The sequence below is a fragment of the Myodes glareolus genome, chromosome 26, assembly GCF_982192425.1.
Source record: "Myodes glareolus chromosome 26, mMyoGla1.1, whole genome shotgun sequence".
Taxonomy (NCBI): Eukaryota; Metazoa; Chordata; class Mammalia; order Rodentia; family Cricetidae; genus Myodes; species Myodes glareolus.
The window spans coordinates 39,952,093-39,969,587 of NC_142051.1; positions in this window are offsets into that span (position 1 = coordinate 39,952,093).

Below are 17,495 nucleotides of genomic sequence, written 5' to 3' on the forward strand. Positions count from 1 at the left end.
TCCTTTTTCGCTCCTTCTCCCTATGCAGAAAGGCCTTCAGCAGAGCAGGAGAAGACAAAAGAATAAACAAAAGTAAGAACACTTAATGAGCCTGATCAGTCAGTTAGCTACCGGCTGAGTCACTTTCCCTGCTGTGGTAAACACCCTAGCAAGAGCAGCTCAAGAGAAAGGGTATTTTATTTGGGTTTGCAGTTCAAGATCACAGCCCACGATGGCAGAAATACAGCAGCAGGCGTTTGAGGCACCAGGTCACATAGCTTACACAGCCAAGAAGCAGAGAGTGAGGAGTGCTGGTACTCAGCTCCATCTTTCCTCTTCTCCAGTATCTTAGGGAATGGTGCCACCCACAGCGGGCAGACCTTCCCACTTCAATGAACAGTGTCAAGGTAAACTGCCCACAGACACGCCCAGTGGCCCGTCTCACAGTCTCCCAGGGGACTCTAGAAGTCATTATGCTAAGACTTGAGGTAACCATCAGAACCCACAAACATGTTCTGAGTAAATAAATGTACTAAGAAAACCTTGTGACAGGTTTGGTGATAGCACTTAGGCCTTCAAAACATAATTAGATATGGGTTTATCCTCAAAGCGTTCACACCAAGTAAAACCATCCTTCTACAGAATCAAAATCCAGTGGGTAGTTCCATTTTCATGTACATAAAAAAATCAGTAAGGCAGGCTAGTGAGATGGGTTCAGAAGGAGCTTCTCACCAAGCCTGGCAACCTGGGACCTGTAAGTTGTTCTCTGACCATGTGTGAAGTGTAATACACACGCATGTAAGTGGATAAATTAAAATATCAGTAAGGAACAGGACCAATTGTAAAAACAAAATAGGGATTTCATACCCCTTTAATTTCAATATTTAAAACATCCTCAGCATGCTAACCTTAGTGAAGGCGGCAGGACAATGGCAACCCTCAAACAAAGCTGACAAGAAGCATAAATATGACATAAAGCATATTGGAGAGCAGTTCCTGAGCTATCCAGTAGAGGTGACATGAAATGTCCACTGTCCTCACAAACTCTATCACGTGTCTACATGGACACACGTGCTTCATGCTAATTACAGCCCTGTTGGAAATGAATGGCCAGCAATAAATAAGATATTACATTAGTAGCAGAAAAGATAAATAAGCTGTGGTTTAGAGACAAACAATAGAATCTTCTGGAACAAAAATGAAGGGAGTTGAACTATAATTATTCACATGATTCAATCTTACAGATACACCCAGCTTAAAAAGAAAAAACAAAAACAAAAGTCATGCAATGGAGATTCATGCCTAGTCTTAAACACTCAGGAGGCAGAGGAAGGTGGGTCTCTGAGTTTGAGGCCAGCCTGGCCTACATTGTGAGTTCCAGGATAGCCAGAGCTACATAGTGAGACTCTGTCTCAAGACAAAACAAAGTAGTAGTAGTAGTAGTAGTAGTAGTAGTAGTAGTAGTAGTAGTAGTAGTAGTAGTAGTAGTAATAACGTAGAATGGTAATACAGCCATTATTAACGGTAATGGGGCCATTATTATAAAAATACATTATTTATACATACACATATGCTTATATGTAGGAAAATATAAACTGTCTTGTAGTGTGACCCAACCATCTCAACTTGCCTAGAACGTTCTCTGAGTTGTTAGCACTAGAAATCCTCTGTCTTTTCTCTGTGGTGCCTTGTGTGAGAATGGTCCCCATAGGCTTGGATATTTGAAGGCTGAGTCATAGGCACTACTTGAGAAGAATTAGGAGGTGTGTCACTGGAGGTGGACTTTGAGGTTTCAAAAGTCCAAGACAGTCCCAGGCTCTCTCTCTTCCTGCTGCCTACAGATCCGGATGTAGAAATCTCAGCTACTTCTCCAGCACTGTGGGCTGCCATGCTTCCTACCCTGATAACAGACTAACCCTCTGAAACTGGAAGGCAGCCCCAGTTAAATGCTTCCTTTTGTAAGGGTTGCTGTGTTCACAGCATCTCTTCACAGCAAAAGGACACTGAATAAGATGGTCCCTGTCCCAGACGATCCCAGGCAGTGAGTGACCTGGCTGGAGGAGGGCAAACACTCCACTGAGAATGGCAATCACTTTTGGCAGGAAGACAGCGACTGGAAAACCGGATATATTAGCATCAGAATGGTGAGATAACTTAGTGTGGTCAGGTCTGGAATGAGGGAACCAAAGAATAAAGCTACCTTAGCCAAAGAAAGCGTTTCTCAGCATAGTCATACAGCCACCCATGCAGCAGGCATGGAGCAAAGGTAGCCCTTTGCTTTCTTCAGGATCCCAAAACCGATGGAGCGAGAGCCAACTTGTTTGAGGGGTTTCTTAGAATGTTTCTACCTCCACGGTCCCCTCCTCCTTGTACCTGGATAGCGATTGCAAAGTCCAGAATGCAAGGCTCTTTGTTCTAGAATAGCACAGAACACATGCACGCACCCTTACCCAGACCGAAAACCAACACCCCTAGAGCGGCAGCATCTCCCTAGACAAGGCCCTGACAGGACATGGGTGCCACTAGCACCCATGGTCAAGAGAAGCTCTAGACCTAGGGCTCGGAAAACAGCTTTTCAATTCTGGAGTCACCACTTCCTGGCGATTTGACCTTGGGCAACTCAGTTCTTCTCAATCCCTTGACTTTAAAGTGGGTGACACTATAAGCTGGCTAGGTTGTTTATTTTTTTTTCAATTTGACACAGGCTAAAGTCATCTGAGAGAAGGGAATCTCCACTGAGAAAATGCTTCTGTAAGGTCGGGCTGTAGGCAAGTCTGTAAGGATATGATTCTCAACCTTCCTTACGCTGGGACTCTTTAATACAGTTTCCTAAGTTATAGGGACCTCCAATCATAAAATTATTTCATTGCTACTTTGTAACTATAATTTTGCTACTTTCTTCAATAGACTTTGACTCTGTGTAAAATCAAAGAAACCCTTCCCTCCCCAAGTTATTTTTGGGTGTGGTGTTTCATTACAACAACAGTAACCATGACCGTGACCCGCCTCCATGGAAGACACTGTAAGGATGAAAGTGTTAGGTACCCGGTTTGCAAGCAGGAGGGAAGGTTTCACAAACGGTCAACCGGATACAATTTATACAGTGAAATCAGCAGTTCTAAGGGGTAAGGTCAAAGTCTATGGCATACATATTTCAATACTACGCAAATTATTTTAAGCTGTGATATAGGATTAAAATAAACCCAGTGAGGAAAGACGTGAAGAGTCAACTTCCCATTCTTACCAAGCCATCTGTGGGAGAGTTAAAATTAGAGCGTTCTTATGAGAGAGTTGTCGTGTTCATTGAACTGTATTGAGAGAAAAGCAGTCAGGTTCTGTTTAGTGTAACCAACAGTTCCTACGAAAGTAATGAAAATCTGAAGTTCTTTTTTTTTTCTTTTTCTTTCTTTCTTTCTTTTTTTTGGACATAATGTCTGCTTAAAATGGGCTCTAATTGTCCCCATTTACAAGCTGACTACTGAGTGCCAATCCCCACTGCAGACAACTCTGTAATTAGTTCCATTGAGGAGCAAAACCGTGGCCATCTCTCAGCTGCTTTCTGCCTTCTGAGCCCAGAAGGCAAAGGAGAGGTTGGGTTTTTTTTTTTTTTATTTTATTTTTGTATTTTTGGCTTCCTTGCAAAACAGAATGTAAATCTGCCACAAGAAGTCAGTTGCAAGAATGATAATTGCACAGTGTGTTATAATTGATTTATAAAGGCCTTGGGAAAGAATGAAGGTCCCTCCTGGCTGAAACCGTCAAACGAATAACCAGCGATGTGTGTTGTTCTCCTTCCTTGGAATGTTAAGGGCTGCATTGAGAACACACTCAGAAGGTTGACCTACTTAACATGCAATGTGCAACCAGCCGATCTCTTGGAGTTATCCTGAATCACTTTCATAAATCTCACTATCCTTTTTATACTTGTTTTAAAATTTTCATTTTACGCTCCTGGGTGTTTTGCCTGCATGTATGTCTGTGTACCATGTGTGGACATGTCCACAGAGGCCAGAAGAGGGCAGTGAGTCTCCTGGAACTGGAGTTACAGATGGTTTTGAGCCACATGTGGGTGCTGGGAACTGAAACCAGGTCCTCTGGCCATCTCTCCAGCCCCAAATCTCACTTTTGTGCCTAGTCACCACTCTGTGTTGGGTTTAGTAGTCTGTGCCTTTTAGATGAAGGCTTTTAATGGTTGGGGTAAAAGCAGCTGAGTGGCAACCTGTATGCAGTGGTTACAATTGGGCTATTCTGTGTGGGGCGCTGCTCACCTCCCCCACATGGCTCCCTGGCCACGCCTTAAAGATGGTGCTGGCTCTTAGCCTTTTAAACGGCCACCTTGGAGTAAACAACTCCTTATTTGGCATCGGACCACAGCTCCTCTGACGAGTGTCTGCAGTTGCCAGGGAGCCTATGAGCTATGCCCACGTGGCTAACAATTATTGGAGAACAGAGGCTTATAAGCTGCTTACACGGAGGGTTCGGGGAAGAAGACGCCATTACCCCTAAGCTGTAACTGAGATCCTGCAATAAAGCTGCTTGCTGGAAGACTCTTGGTGTTGCGTCAGTCCTTGCTAGTCAAGGTCGGGAGTGACAACTCAGTCCACAAACCTTTCATGATCAAAATCTTGATCAGACAGCATGGAGACTGGATGAAGACTACCCCCAATACACACACTCACACACTCACACATATACATACACACACACTTACTACACAGTCACACACACAGAGCAGTGTAACACATGCTCAGAGGAAACAAGTGCACCCTATTTTGGTATGTTTCATGCAAATATCATTGTCTGCATGAAATATAGCCTATAACTTATATATACTAACTTGCATAGTCTATAACTTACACACGATGATGTTTCATTATGGGATTACAACCATGCCTGTTTGTATGTTTCTCATATGCACCCTGCAACTCTCTCCCACCCCCTTCCTTCTTTTGCTGAGTCCTTTCCTCTTCCCTTTTTTGAATCATGCGTCTTTTTGTTTCCGTGAGTTTAATTATTCTGTAGGATACTGACCATGAAGCAGAATAATGACTAGCCAATATAGTGATTGCTATAGCAATGTGGGACACTAAGCCATGGCTCTGCCTGAGGAAAACACAAGTCCTCTCCAGCAACCATTGCTTGCTCCTCAGGGAAGGGCGGGGCCTTGTGTGCCCCTCCTCATCCATGACAGACCGCAGACAAGCCCCTATTTTGTGATTTCACAGGGGTAATGGCTGGGTCAGCCCCAACAATAGTCATTCCTCAACAGTCTTTTCCTTCCTCTGGCTCATACTTTCCTTCCAATCTTTCTTCAGTGATGTTTCCTAAACTGGGAGAGGGCAATGGAGATGTATTTGGGGCTGAATGTTCTGCTGCCACTTTGACCAGTTAAGCACTTCTGCAGTAAAAAGAAATGGGTGTCTAAACTAACCTGTGGGTGTATAGACAAATACTTAGAAGACAATTGGATGAGCGGCGGGGAAGCATCTTCCTGGTTTATTTCAGTCCGGGAGTCTCTATTGTAGTTGAATCCTTCCAAACCTACCCAAGAGTGATGTTTTTGATGTCACGATCTCACCGTGAGTTTCTGTTCTTGTACTGTCTTTTGCTTCTCTTCCAATCTTGCCCACCTTACATTCTCTTGCCCTCTGATGCACGATTAATAAAAACTCAGAGACAGATATTGGGGTTCAACCTGAAGACCGGAGAAACAAAGCAGCCAGTGACTGACTCTTACCTTGACCTCAGTCCAAAAATGGCCATCCTGCCTTTAGGAATCTCAGAATGAGACTGAGCCTGAGAGCTGTCTCTTCCCATTTTATATTCCTCTCTAGTCCTAGGATTAATGGTGTGCACCACTATCACGTGGTTTCTATGGGCAAACTTGTGTGGCTGCTGGGATTAAAGGTGTGTGTCATTGCTGCCTGATCTGTAAGGCTGGCCAGTGTGACTGTTTTATTTCTGATCCTCAGGCAAGTTTTATTTATTAAAATACAAATAAAATGCAAGTACAGCCTTCTTCTTCATCTTCCCAGCTTGTAAACATCCTATTTGTTAGGTCTCAACCCAGAGACAATAGGTTAACTGGGGTTTCTATTAACAAGTCAAAGCAGACACTGGCCACCCTACTAGGTTCTCCCAGAATCCCTCAATCTCCACCTGTTACCATGTCCTTCTGTTACAGGGTCCTCCTGGCTGGCATACCCTGCCCCCTACCCTAAACTTCCTTAGCCCAGGGGATGGGCTGCCCTTCCTTTCATAATCCAGCTGTTTTGGTTTCCTGGTCCCTGTTTTTGATCTACCCTTTTCTCTCATGGCCAGTCTCTTGGCCCAGGCCATCCCCCTTGGTTGGTGGCTCCTCTCTCCTCTCACATGGCCTGGCTCAATCTGGCCGTTTTCACCCTGGACTCTCTCAGATGTCCCTCTCTCTGACTATGCTCTCCCTTTTGCCCACAATAAGCTTTCTCCTTTGTGTTATTCCTTTGGGTCTGGTCCCTTTAAGGGCAAGCCACGCCCACTCCTAGCCACTTCTGGCCTCCTGGTCGCCATCTTAACTCTTTCTCTTCTGTCCCTCTGTGCATACGTGTCTCCTCTGTCTCTATGTTTTTATGTCTCTATGTCTCTCGGTCTCTGTCTCTCTGTCTCTCTGCCTCTTCTTTAAGTAATAAATGTTTAGCTTTATGTTTAACCTTACGTCTATTAACCTTATGTCTATTAACCTTACGTCTTATTAACCTTACGTTATTAACCTTACGTCTATTAACCTTACGTCTAACCTTATGGCGTACGTCTAACCTTACGGCGTACGTTTAACCTGACGCTGGCCTGACTCTCCTGGCCGCATGGCGGGACCAGCTCTGCCTCTTGCCCGGGGAACCTGCACCCCTCTGGAGGCAGCCTCTGCCTGGCTTGCAGGCTGCTCAGGGAACATGCCAACATTAAACAACAACACTTTGTGTCTGTCTTTCCTTCTTTCCTCCTTCCCTTCCTTCCTTCCTTCCTTCCTTCCTTCCTTCCTTCCTTCCTTCCTTCCTTCTCTTTCTTTTCTTTCTTTCACTCACTATTTCACATGTTTTCCTGGTTATATTCACATTTTTACCCATACAAGTTACAAGTCTCCAACAAACAAGAAACTTAGCCTGATCACCTCATCACTGCGCCCACCATCACCTTTCAAGGCTTTATTATCGACAGTGTTCTCCCCCATGGCTTTAAATAAGAAATAATAATGATTATTTCTATTTTTATAGCTAGTAATTAATGCTATTTTCTCGTCCATAATTGCAGCCTTCCTTTCCTCTTTATTTTCCCACTTCCTTTAGTAATTGCCGGGGAAACTCCAGTAATAACCTTGCTCAGCTTTTGTGGGAAGATGGATATTTCCTTTTCACTCCTTTGTTTTCTGTTTTGCTTTAAAAAACAACAACAACAATTTTTGTTCTCTCTTAATTGTCCTTAACTTTGTGGGCAGGGAATACCTTCACATGCACAACATTCAAGCCAGCCACGTGCTCTTTTGTCTGGGTGTAGACTCTGAACTGAGTGTCGCCTTTCCTTGGCATGTGGGAGGCATCACGACATTTGTTCGTGTATGTTTTTGCTGCTTGTGAATTCTACATCCAATTGTCACTTTGGTAGTGTGGTAGTTTAGCGGTGGTGGGAAGATGACCTTAGAGGGTTAGGGCCGAGGCACCCACAAAGTCACGCCATACAACAGAGCTTATGTGGGAGGTTTATTGGGAGGCCGCCTCTCAGAGAGAGAGAGAGAGAGAGGGAGGGAGGGAGGGAGGGAGGGAGGGAGGGAGAGAGAGAGAGAGAGAGAGAGGGAGGGAGGGAGCGAGCAGGAGAGAAAAGAAAGAGGGGCTTGCCTTTATAAGGGGCTATAACAAATGTGCCTAGGGAGTGCTCTTCCTTGCGGCTGTGGTAGCTACAGAGTCACTTTTTGGCTGCTGGTAATGAGTATCCTGCTAGGTCCCCGAGAGCAGGCCAGTGTAAATGCCTGAATGCTAACAAGTAGTTGTCCCCCACCCCCCGACCCCCAGCTTTAAAGACTTTTTTTTTCTCTTTCTCTGGGGGTGGAACATTATTTACGCATGACTGTATGTAAACGTTCCTACTTGTTGGGTTTGATGGGTCTCTGTCATGGGTTTGGATCACCTCCTGAGTTTACAAGGTCATGAGCACAGCCTTCAGTCGCTGTTACAGAGAACTCTTAAAAACCTCTATTCTTACTGTGACTATAAATTTGAGTATGCATGTTTAAAAAATTATAACTTACCACTTTGATGTAGGTGGGCTGGAAATAAAAGGTTCCATGTGTTTTTGTTCTGCCATCATGACCAGAAATTGATGTTTTGAAATCTGAGAAAGGATAAGGCAGCAAATGTTACTGTGTTTGGTTAAATAGGGTACCGTGAGAAGAATTTATAGGCAGAGTGTGGCCGTAGGACATTTCTGTAAAATCTGAAGTTCCATCTCCATTGAGAAGAATAAGTATAATTCATTGTTTTTTAAGCTGTGGCTTATGGAATGATAATTTTAGTTTTTAAGTTCAAAAATTACTAATGTTATATATGTGTGTGTGTGTGTGATGAAGTTATATAAGGATATGACTACGTTAAATGTAGTTTTACACAGATCATTAAAACTATAGTCTTTTCCTCTGTAAAATGGGGATCCTAACACACCTCAAGCCGCATAGCTGTAAAGAAGAAGATTGTGAAGTGCTAAGCAGAGCGCCCAGCATGCTGTAGGATTTTAATAGGTGGGATTGTTGTTATTATCTGCTGGCCTGGTCTGTCACCTGGATACCCTGTCTCCTTAAGAGACAAGTCCTGCCCACTCCCAGCCTCCTCCTTGTATCTCCCACCTCCTCTCTCTCTTTTTGTCTCTTCTGAAGAGCTAACTACTTCTCCCCTCAATAACCCACTAAATAAACTCTATACCCCAGCTCTCTCTGCATGGTATAGCTGTCTGTCTCCTGCAGAGGCCTTAGGCCACCATCCAGGGGACCCACTCGGGTGACCTGCTGCTGTCCCTTATGGGACCAGCCACAGGTCACTCACATGTCTTTATATATGATAACAATCGTTATTGTTAGTGTCTTCACCATTATGGAGGTAGAAGATAAGTAGGTTCATTAGTCTGGGTTTTTGTTGTGTTTTGTTTTTATTTTTGTTGTATATGTATATCAGAGGCCAAGAAGTTATAAAGATTAGAAGTTCATTTAGTTCACAGTTATGTATGTCTAAGGGCACGGCTCAGTTCTCCCGAGGGTCCTCTTGGCTGTGTCCTGTAGTGGCAGGCCATCTCATGGTGTGGTCACCTGAGTGATGGAATGATAGCTAGGAAGGCAGGCAGCTTGGGAAGGACAGCAGACGCTATCTCTGTTTCGGGGCTGAGAAAGTATGAAGCTCAGCGAGATGCTGTTTATGCAGATTCAATCTGCTAAGAGTAGTCGTTTGCGGTTCATGCCCATGGTCTCCCCTTAGTGACTGTATCTGGTGGGTGGGGGCCGACTTCCCATCTCACGCTGCTTCATCCTCAGGAAGAGTGCTCTGCCGCCTTCCTCACACCGTCCCACGAAAGTGATAGCTACCAGATTGGTAAATTTGAGGGAAAATTCTGTCTTTTATTCTTCATGAGGGAAGGCTGCCTGACTAGGCAAAGTGCTGTGTATTGAGGTAGACGGCACAGAGGTGAGAAGCTGGTAGTGGGTGAAGTTTATGTTTTGCTGCTGCCGGGAATCTGCTGCTTGACTCTTCCCACTCTGTCAGCTGACCCATTCCCTTAGTACACTAAACTTGGCCCTATCCTGTACCAGGTCTTTTCTTTTGGACCACCAACCAGCTCCCAAATCATGACATAGAGACTTATCATTAGTTTTGAATGCTTAATCTAGCTTAGGCTCCTTTCCGGCTTATTCTTTTTAGCTTAACCCCTGTTTCTTCACCTTTTGCTTCGGGGCTTATTACCTTTCTTACTTCTGTATATCTTACGTTCACTGTTTCTCATGTCTGTCTGGCAGGTGGCTTCTGGCCCTGGGCATCTCCCTTGTTCTCCCTCCTCCTCCTCTTTCTTCTTCTCCTGCTCCCCTTCCCCCATCAGCCTAGATTTCTCCTATTTATTCTCTCTTCCTGCCAACCCCGCCTATCCTTTTTCCTCTTCAGTTATTGGCCATTCAGCTTTTTATTAGGCCAATAAGGTGCCTTAAGCAGGCAAGATAAAACAAATGTAACACATCCTTACATCATTAAAGAGATACAATATAAACAAATGTAACACACTTTTACATCATTAAACAGATACAGCATTAACAAATGTAACACATCCTTACATCATTAAACAGATACAGCATAAACAAGTGTAACACATCCTTACATCATTAAATATTCCATATTTTCCCTCTAGTTTCTGTTACGAATAACAGTTATTTTCATTTCCTTTTTCTTTTCTTCACTCCTTTCATTCATTCATTCATTCTTTCTTTCTTTTTAAAAAACAAGGTCTCAGGGAGCCCAGGCTGGCCTCAAACTCAGTGTGTAGCTGAGAATGACCTTAAATACAGGATTCCTCTACCTCTAAAATCCTGCTCACAGGCTGGGCTGCGACACCCACTTCCATTTCTGTCTTTATATATTATTTATATTTTTCACTTGCTCAGAACTGCAGCAGGGATGAAGAGTATTATTTATTGGTGATTATTCTCTCAGAGGCCCTCACATATAGTTCTCTTAGTAAGAGTTTAGAAACAGGAATGAAGCACGAGTTCAAGCAGATACTCCAATAACCCCGGAATATGAATCAGAAAATATATTGGACCTTAACAGAAGCAAGCTTGGAGAACCCACTTATGGGGTGAGTAACAATTAATAGCTGGCAATGCTGAAAATTAAACCAATTCTTCTAGGAGAAAAAAATCAATAGAATAGAAATCAGTTTGGCCTCTCTTACTGCCTAAGGCTCAAGAGAAAAATATAATCAATACATACTATGCGTGCAGCCATTCTAAGACATAGTATCAGAAATGAAAGCTCAGGTGAGTCACATATTTGGGGGAAGCCCAGGTTCTGTCATAGCTTGCTTCTTTACAAAACATCTTAGGATGCAGTCTGCTTGCCCCCACCGTGCTCACATGTCTTTGTTTTAGTGTTTATTATAGTCTAGACACACACCCCAATACAAGCACATGCACGATGTGCACACACACGCACACACACACACACAGAGAGAAAGAGGGAGAGAGAGAGGTTGTGGCTCCTCAGAACAAAGAGCTGGGATTAACTATGAATTGACTAGAAAATCCCTTCCCTCCAGAGCAGGGTCAGAGAACCATGGATGTGTTGCTGCAGTTCAGGGTTCTGGCTGCTGATTGGTTTAAATTTGGGACAGCCAGGGCTACATGGAGAAACCCTATTTTGGAAGAAGAGAGAGGAGGAGGGAAGGGAGGAAGGGAGGAAGGAAGAAAGGAAAGAAGGAAGGAAAGAAGAAAGGAAGGAAGGAAGGAAGGAAGGAAGGAAGGAAGGAAGGAAGGAAGGAAGGAAAATGTTTTAGGGCAGCACCCAGGCAGTCTTCCCCAGGTAGAATCGCTGTCACACCACAGAGGGAAGACTGCTCAGGATCTCTTTGGTTTTCTCGGCTTTTCCGTTTCTCTCCTAGACCGGACAGCATGTGTGGACACCACAAAGGCTCCTCCCTCGCTTGCTGTAAAGGATCTCTATTGAGGTTGGATTGCTTTTTCGGACCAGGAGGTGAGTGGAACTCGGGGTGCATGATGTAGAATTCCCAAAGAATTAATAAATAATGTTAAAAAGAATGAAATAGCATGAGATTAACAATTCATATCATTCTAGAAATTTGCGTTGGAAGTGGTGTGAGGCGCATGAAGTACAGATTTCAAAATAAAAGGGTCACAGGTCATCCCATGCTTCCTCTTAAAAAGACTTGTCATTTTTATCTCTAATTGTATGTATCCATGTGTGTCTGCTTGTGAGGATGTGCACGTGAGTGCAGTGCCCACGAAGGCCACACTAACTAGTGTCAGTGGAGTGACAGGCAAGTGGGAGCCACCTGGTGTGGGTGCTTCTGCAAAAGCAGTCAGACTCTTAGCTACTGAGCCATCTCTCTAGCTCCATAGTCCATCCTTTTTATAGGAGCAAATATTTTGTTATTTATAAATATTATAACATTTATAAACTTGAAAAGTATAAATTTTGTAAATATTATTATTTATAAATATTGTGAATCTTGAGATGACAATAGCTATGGACTGTCCAGTTTAAGTGAATGTACGAAGATTTCACAGCTAATAACATCACCGTGAAATTAAACATTAGGATTAACGAGAAAAATCCTAACATTTCCAGAAATCTCATATTAGAAAACTGAGAGCAAATATGACATGGTATCGTTGACATTCTGTACTGTTTGTGGTGATATTTGCTTTACTGTGAGAGTGTTGCTTGTGTGCTCTTACACGTGTGTGTAAACCTCCAGCAGCGTGTAAGCTCCATTGCAGCAGGGGCTGTGCCTGATGAACATGCGGTCCCATGAGTAAAAACAGCTGAGCTTGGATTTCTCATTCCGGTTTCGTGAGTTTTCCCCTATAATAAATAAAAATACAATTGTTTATCTTTTAGCTAGCCTGGTTATTTCTCGAATCGAGTTAATTTCTACAAATATGCAAATATAAACATTTCTGACAAACCCGCTAAAGGATATATGTTGGGATTCAAATAAACCAGTATTTCCTTTTTATTGTTTTTATTGAGCTACATTTTTCTCTGCTCCTCTCCCTCCCTCCCCTTTCCCTTCTACTCTCTCCTGTGACCCCAATGCTCCCAATTTACTCAGAAGATCTTGTCTTTTTCTCTTTCCTATGTAGATCCATGTATGTCTCCCTAAGGGTCCTCTTTGTTGTCTAGGTTCTCTGGGGTTGTGGATTGTAGACTGTTTTCTTTTCTTTGCTTTATGTCTAGCAACCACTTACGAGTGAGCACATATTTGTCTTTCTGGGTCCGGGTTACCTCACTCAATACGATGCTTTCTAGATCTAGTCATTCGCCTTCAAGTTTCAAGATATCATTATTTTTTTCTGCTGTGTAGTACTCTATGAAGTAAATGTACCACATTTTCCTTATCCATTCTTCGGTTGAGCTTCAAGCTCTTTTACCTAGTTCTTCATTGCACGCTTAGTGGTCATGAGGTGGCTGTAGCCAGGGATTTGTTGTTAGGCGGGTGGCAAAGCCTGACGTTTCCTATCAGAACCAAGCACCCTTTGGATGACAGAACTTCCCCATGGCTCAACTCATTGCCTTCTATTTAACTGGGGCCACAGCTGGGAAGCAGAGAAGCAAAAGCTTGTGTGGAGAGTTCTGAGACCAGAATAATCCCCAGACTGCCATAGACCACTACCACCAGGTGGTGCTAGTCAGCATGCCAGAGCCGGACACGGTTTGGTCTTGCAATAGAGACTCTTAATGTGAAGTTACTTAGTCTAGTTTACATGTATGAAGAAGGGCATGCGCATGACTGAATTGTTGAAGTTGTTGTGTTAATGTGGGCGAGATTAAATTTTAGTTTAGTATGAGGAGATATTTTAATTCCTTCCTTTTACATATATACATATATGTATATAAATTTGGAAAATGATATACATAATTAGGAAACAGTACTGAGCAGCCTCTCTGTACCTTTTCCCTAAACTCATCAATTCATTTTTGTTTTGTTTTTAAGGTACTGTTTCACTGTAGAGCCCCAGCTGGCCTTGAACTAACTCTATAGCCTAGGTTGACCTCAAATGAAATCCTCCAGTTTCAGCTTCTCAAGTGCTGTAATTACTGATATACAACACCCCTGATAACTCATGCCCATAAAGGGATTGCCTCTAACTTGTATACCCCCTGGTTCTATTTCATTCTGTTTCTATTGAATGCCCAGGTCAAACTCAACTTCCCCACTGTGGTGGCAGGTCCACGGAGGGGCAGTGTGACCTAAACAGAGCCCATATCTTCCCTGTGAGGTTACATAAGGTTACACGAGGGGTCTAGAAGAGAAAGGGACCCTTCCCCTGTGGTTATGGCATTAATAGTAACGTTGGGGGCCCCTCTTTGTCGTCGTTGTCCCAACGCAGGCTCTGTAAAGGAAGAGAATGAGATCAACACACAAAACAAAACTGAGGTCAGCAAAGTTAAGAAGATAGAAGAGGAGACAGAGTCAGTCCCTGTTGCTTCTTCAGCCTGTGATTTAGCTATGCCTAACACGGTTAGATTTCCCGTCTCTGGATATCTTTACATCCTTTGAACTAGTTCGAGTTTGGTTCCTGCGTCTTGCAACTGAGTCTTCACTAATGTACTCAAGATTCAAGGGCTTCTCAGAAGCATATATATATATATATATATATATATGTGTGTGTGTGTGTGTATGTATGTATGTATATGTATATATGTATGTATGTATATGTATATATATGTATATGTATGTGTATGTATGTATGTATATATGGCAGCCTCAACAATTTGGCAACATGCCTCGGTTCCTTCAGCTGTGAGGACGTAAGGACAAAAACACCCACCTCGGAGGGTACCAGTTGCACAGATTAAGGAGGGAGCCAATCCACAGTATCTGAAGCACCTTAGAATCAATGGATGCTCGGAACGGGGACAAAAGACTAGGACGTCTGCCAGCCTTCTGCCATTTCCTCTGTGCCCGCGAATGTTCCCTCACTCCGCCGGACTAAGTCGGGCTTTGCTGAGGACAGGGCTTGTCAGCTAATAGTCAGTACTCACTGTCACCATTTTGGCGATAGGCTTTCTGTTTGTCCCGAAAGCAGCGTGGACTGAGCACTAACATTTCTGTAAGATGATGGGCATTTGTCATGGCTGAGACTAAACAGGACTGAGTGGCATCGGCTTGGCCCATTAGCTCTGGCTTCTTATTGGCTAACTCTTACATCTTAATTTAGCCCATCTCCATTAATCTGTGCATCACCATGAGGTCATGGCCTACCAGCAAAGTTTTAGCACATCTGTCTCTGGTGGCGGCTCCTTGGCTTCTCTCTGATTCCTTCCTTCATTCTCCCAGCATCCCGTCTAGCTTTCCCTGCCTACCTAAGTTCTGTCTTGCTATAGATCCAAAGCAGTTTCTTTGTTCATTAATGGCAATCACAGCACAACAGAGGGGACTCCCACATTGCAATAAAATGACTTCTGATGATATTCTGCTATACTCCTAGGCCAGTGCCTTATCCGGTCACCAACAGAGAGGCCTCCTCCTGCAGCAGATGCGGACAAACAGAGACCCACAGTCAGGCATTACACGCAGAGAGAGTCCTCGGAACACACAGCTGTAAATGGGAGGTCTCCACCAAATCCCATCCCTCGGAGCTTAGGGAAACTGGTGGAAGAGGAGGCAGAAAGAGTGTAAGAACCAGGACGGATGGAGGACAACAGGAAAACAAGGCCCTCTGAATCAACCGGGCAAGGTGCATATGAACTCAAAGAGACCGAGGCAGCAAGCGCAGGTCCCGCACAGGTCTGCACCAGGTCCCCTGTCCATAGTCTAGCTTTCAGCTTAGTGTTTTTATGGATCTGAACTCGAGTGTGTGAACAAGTGGGTCTCCGATTCTTGTGCCTGCTCTTGGGAGTCTTTCCATTCTGTTGGGTTGCCCTGTTCAGCCTCGACGAGATGGTTTTTGTTTAATCGTATTATATTTTGTCATGTTTGGTTGTCATCTGTTAGAAGCCTGTTTTTTTCTAGTGAGAGATAAAAAAGAAGTGTATCCAGTGGGGAAGGGAGGTGGTGTGGGGATTGGGAGGAGTAGAGGGAGGGAAAATTGCAGTCAAGATATTTTTAAAATTTTTTCTGTGCTTGTCCATATTGGGTTTTCTGGTCTAAGTGGATGAGGATGACTGACCAGGTCTCTTCCTCAAGAGGCCACCAGATCTCATTGCAGATGGTTGTGAGCTGCCAAGTGGCTGCTGGGAATTGAGCGCAGGACCTTTGGAAGAGCAGACAATGAATGCTCTTAACCGTTGAGCCATCTCTCCAGCCCCTGTGATCAAGATACGGTGTATGAGAAAAGAGTCTGTTTTAAATAAATGAAATAAAAACTAAAAAGAAAAAAGTATGTACCATTGAGTCTGGCTTTCTTGTGCGGCTTCTGGGCATGAATCTCATACCCTCTCCCACTTGTAATGCAAGCACTTTGTTGGCTGAGCTGTCTACCAGCTCAGGACTGGAATCCTAAAGAGGACACCTAAAGATCGACAAAGAGACCAGCTCTGTAGGAAAGAGGAGCAACTCAACACTGCAGGCAAAGGGAACCATCTGCATGAATGAATGAATGAATAAGTGAGAGACTGAATGAGTTGTTGAATACCTATTAACTAGGTATAGATTTGTCTCTAAGATCTGGCTTGAACTGTTATTCGTGAACCATATTGAGCCTTCACCTTGAAAATGTGCTGAATGACTGGCCACTGCTTTAAGCCCTGGCTGTCCTGGTTATTTATTTTCCGAGTGACATAGAACTAGTTATTTCTCTTTTCTTGGGGGCCTCCGTTTAAAAGTCCTCTCAATTGAATGGAGGATGTGACTACCTCACAGGGTTCATGTGATTAAATCAAAATCTGCACACTCTTGGCACAGTCCTTGACAAGTGTGTGCCACGTCGGGTGGAGGGTAATTAGCTATGGTTCCCTCTCCTCATCAGGTGACTTCCATTTAGATGCAGTGACTCCCTGTAACCAATGCAGAGGCAATAGTTAGCAAATACCAGGGTGAGCTAGGCGATCACAAAGCAAATATTTTCAAGAGAAGCTCACGGGTTGTAATCTGAGCATCTTTCCTGGCCACCCATGTCTCAAACTCTTAGACCAGGAAGTGGTTTGGGATCCCATCTTTGAACAGGCGTAGGGAATCAGACCCAGTGTAGCATATAATAAGCCTTGGGCTACATGCATGCAGTAAAGGGAAACAACATCCAGTAGGATGCTCTAGGGGTTGCAGGTCTTTGAAGTGACGTGGTAGCCTGCAGTTTCTTCCCCCACAGAGGGAGTAGGGGCATGCAAAAGAGACCTCAACTCCAGAACTTACCAGCTCCTGTGACTTTGGATGTGTTATGTGACCTCCCTTGAGTTGCTCCCTCTTTAAAATGGAGATGCTCTCCCCTAACTCCAAAGGTTGCTGTGGTCACCGGACAGATGACTGAAAGCAACAGATAGAGTTTCTGTGATTAGTGGCACCGGCGAAACCCAAAGGCATTCAATTCTTAGATGACTCGGTTTTCTCAGAGAGCATCTACCTTTAATAAATATTTTAAGGGGATGAATTATTTACTTATTATATACTTGGATGTTCAAGGAAGGAAGTCGGTGCCTTTAAAATAATCACATCGATTTGCTCAAATAGCAGAGACAGCACTCTTTCTTGCTCATTTGCAGACCCTGGACTCGGCTCCGGCACACAGCGGCACATTATAAACGTCCCTTCTGACCTTTGGACAAATAGGAGGGTCA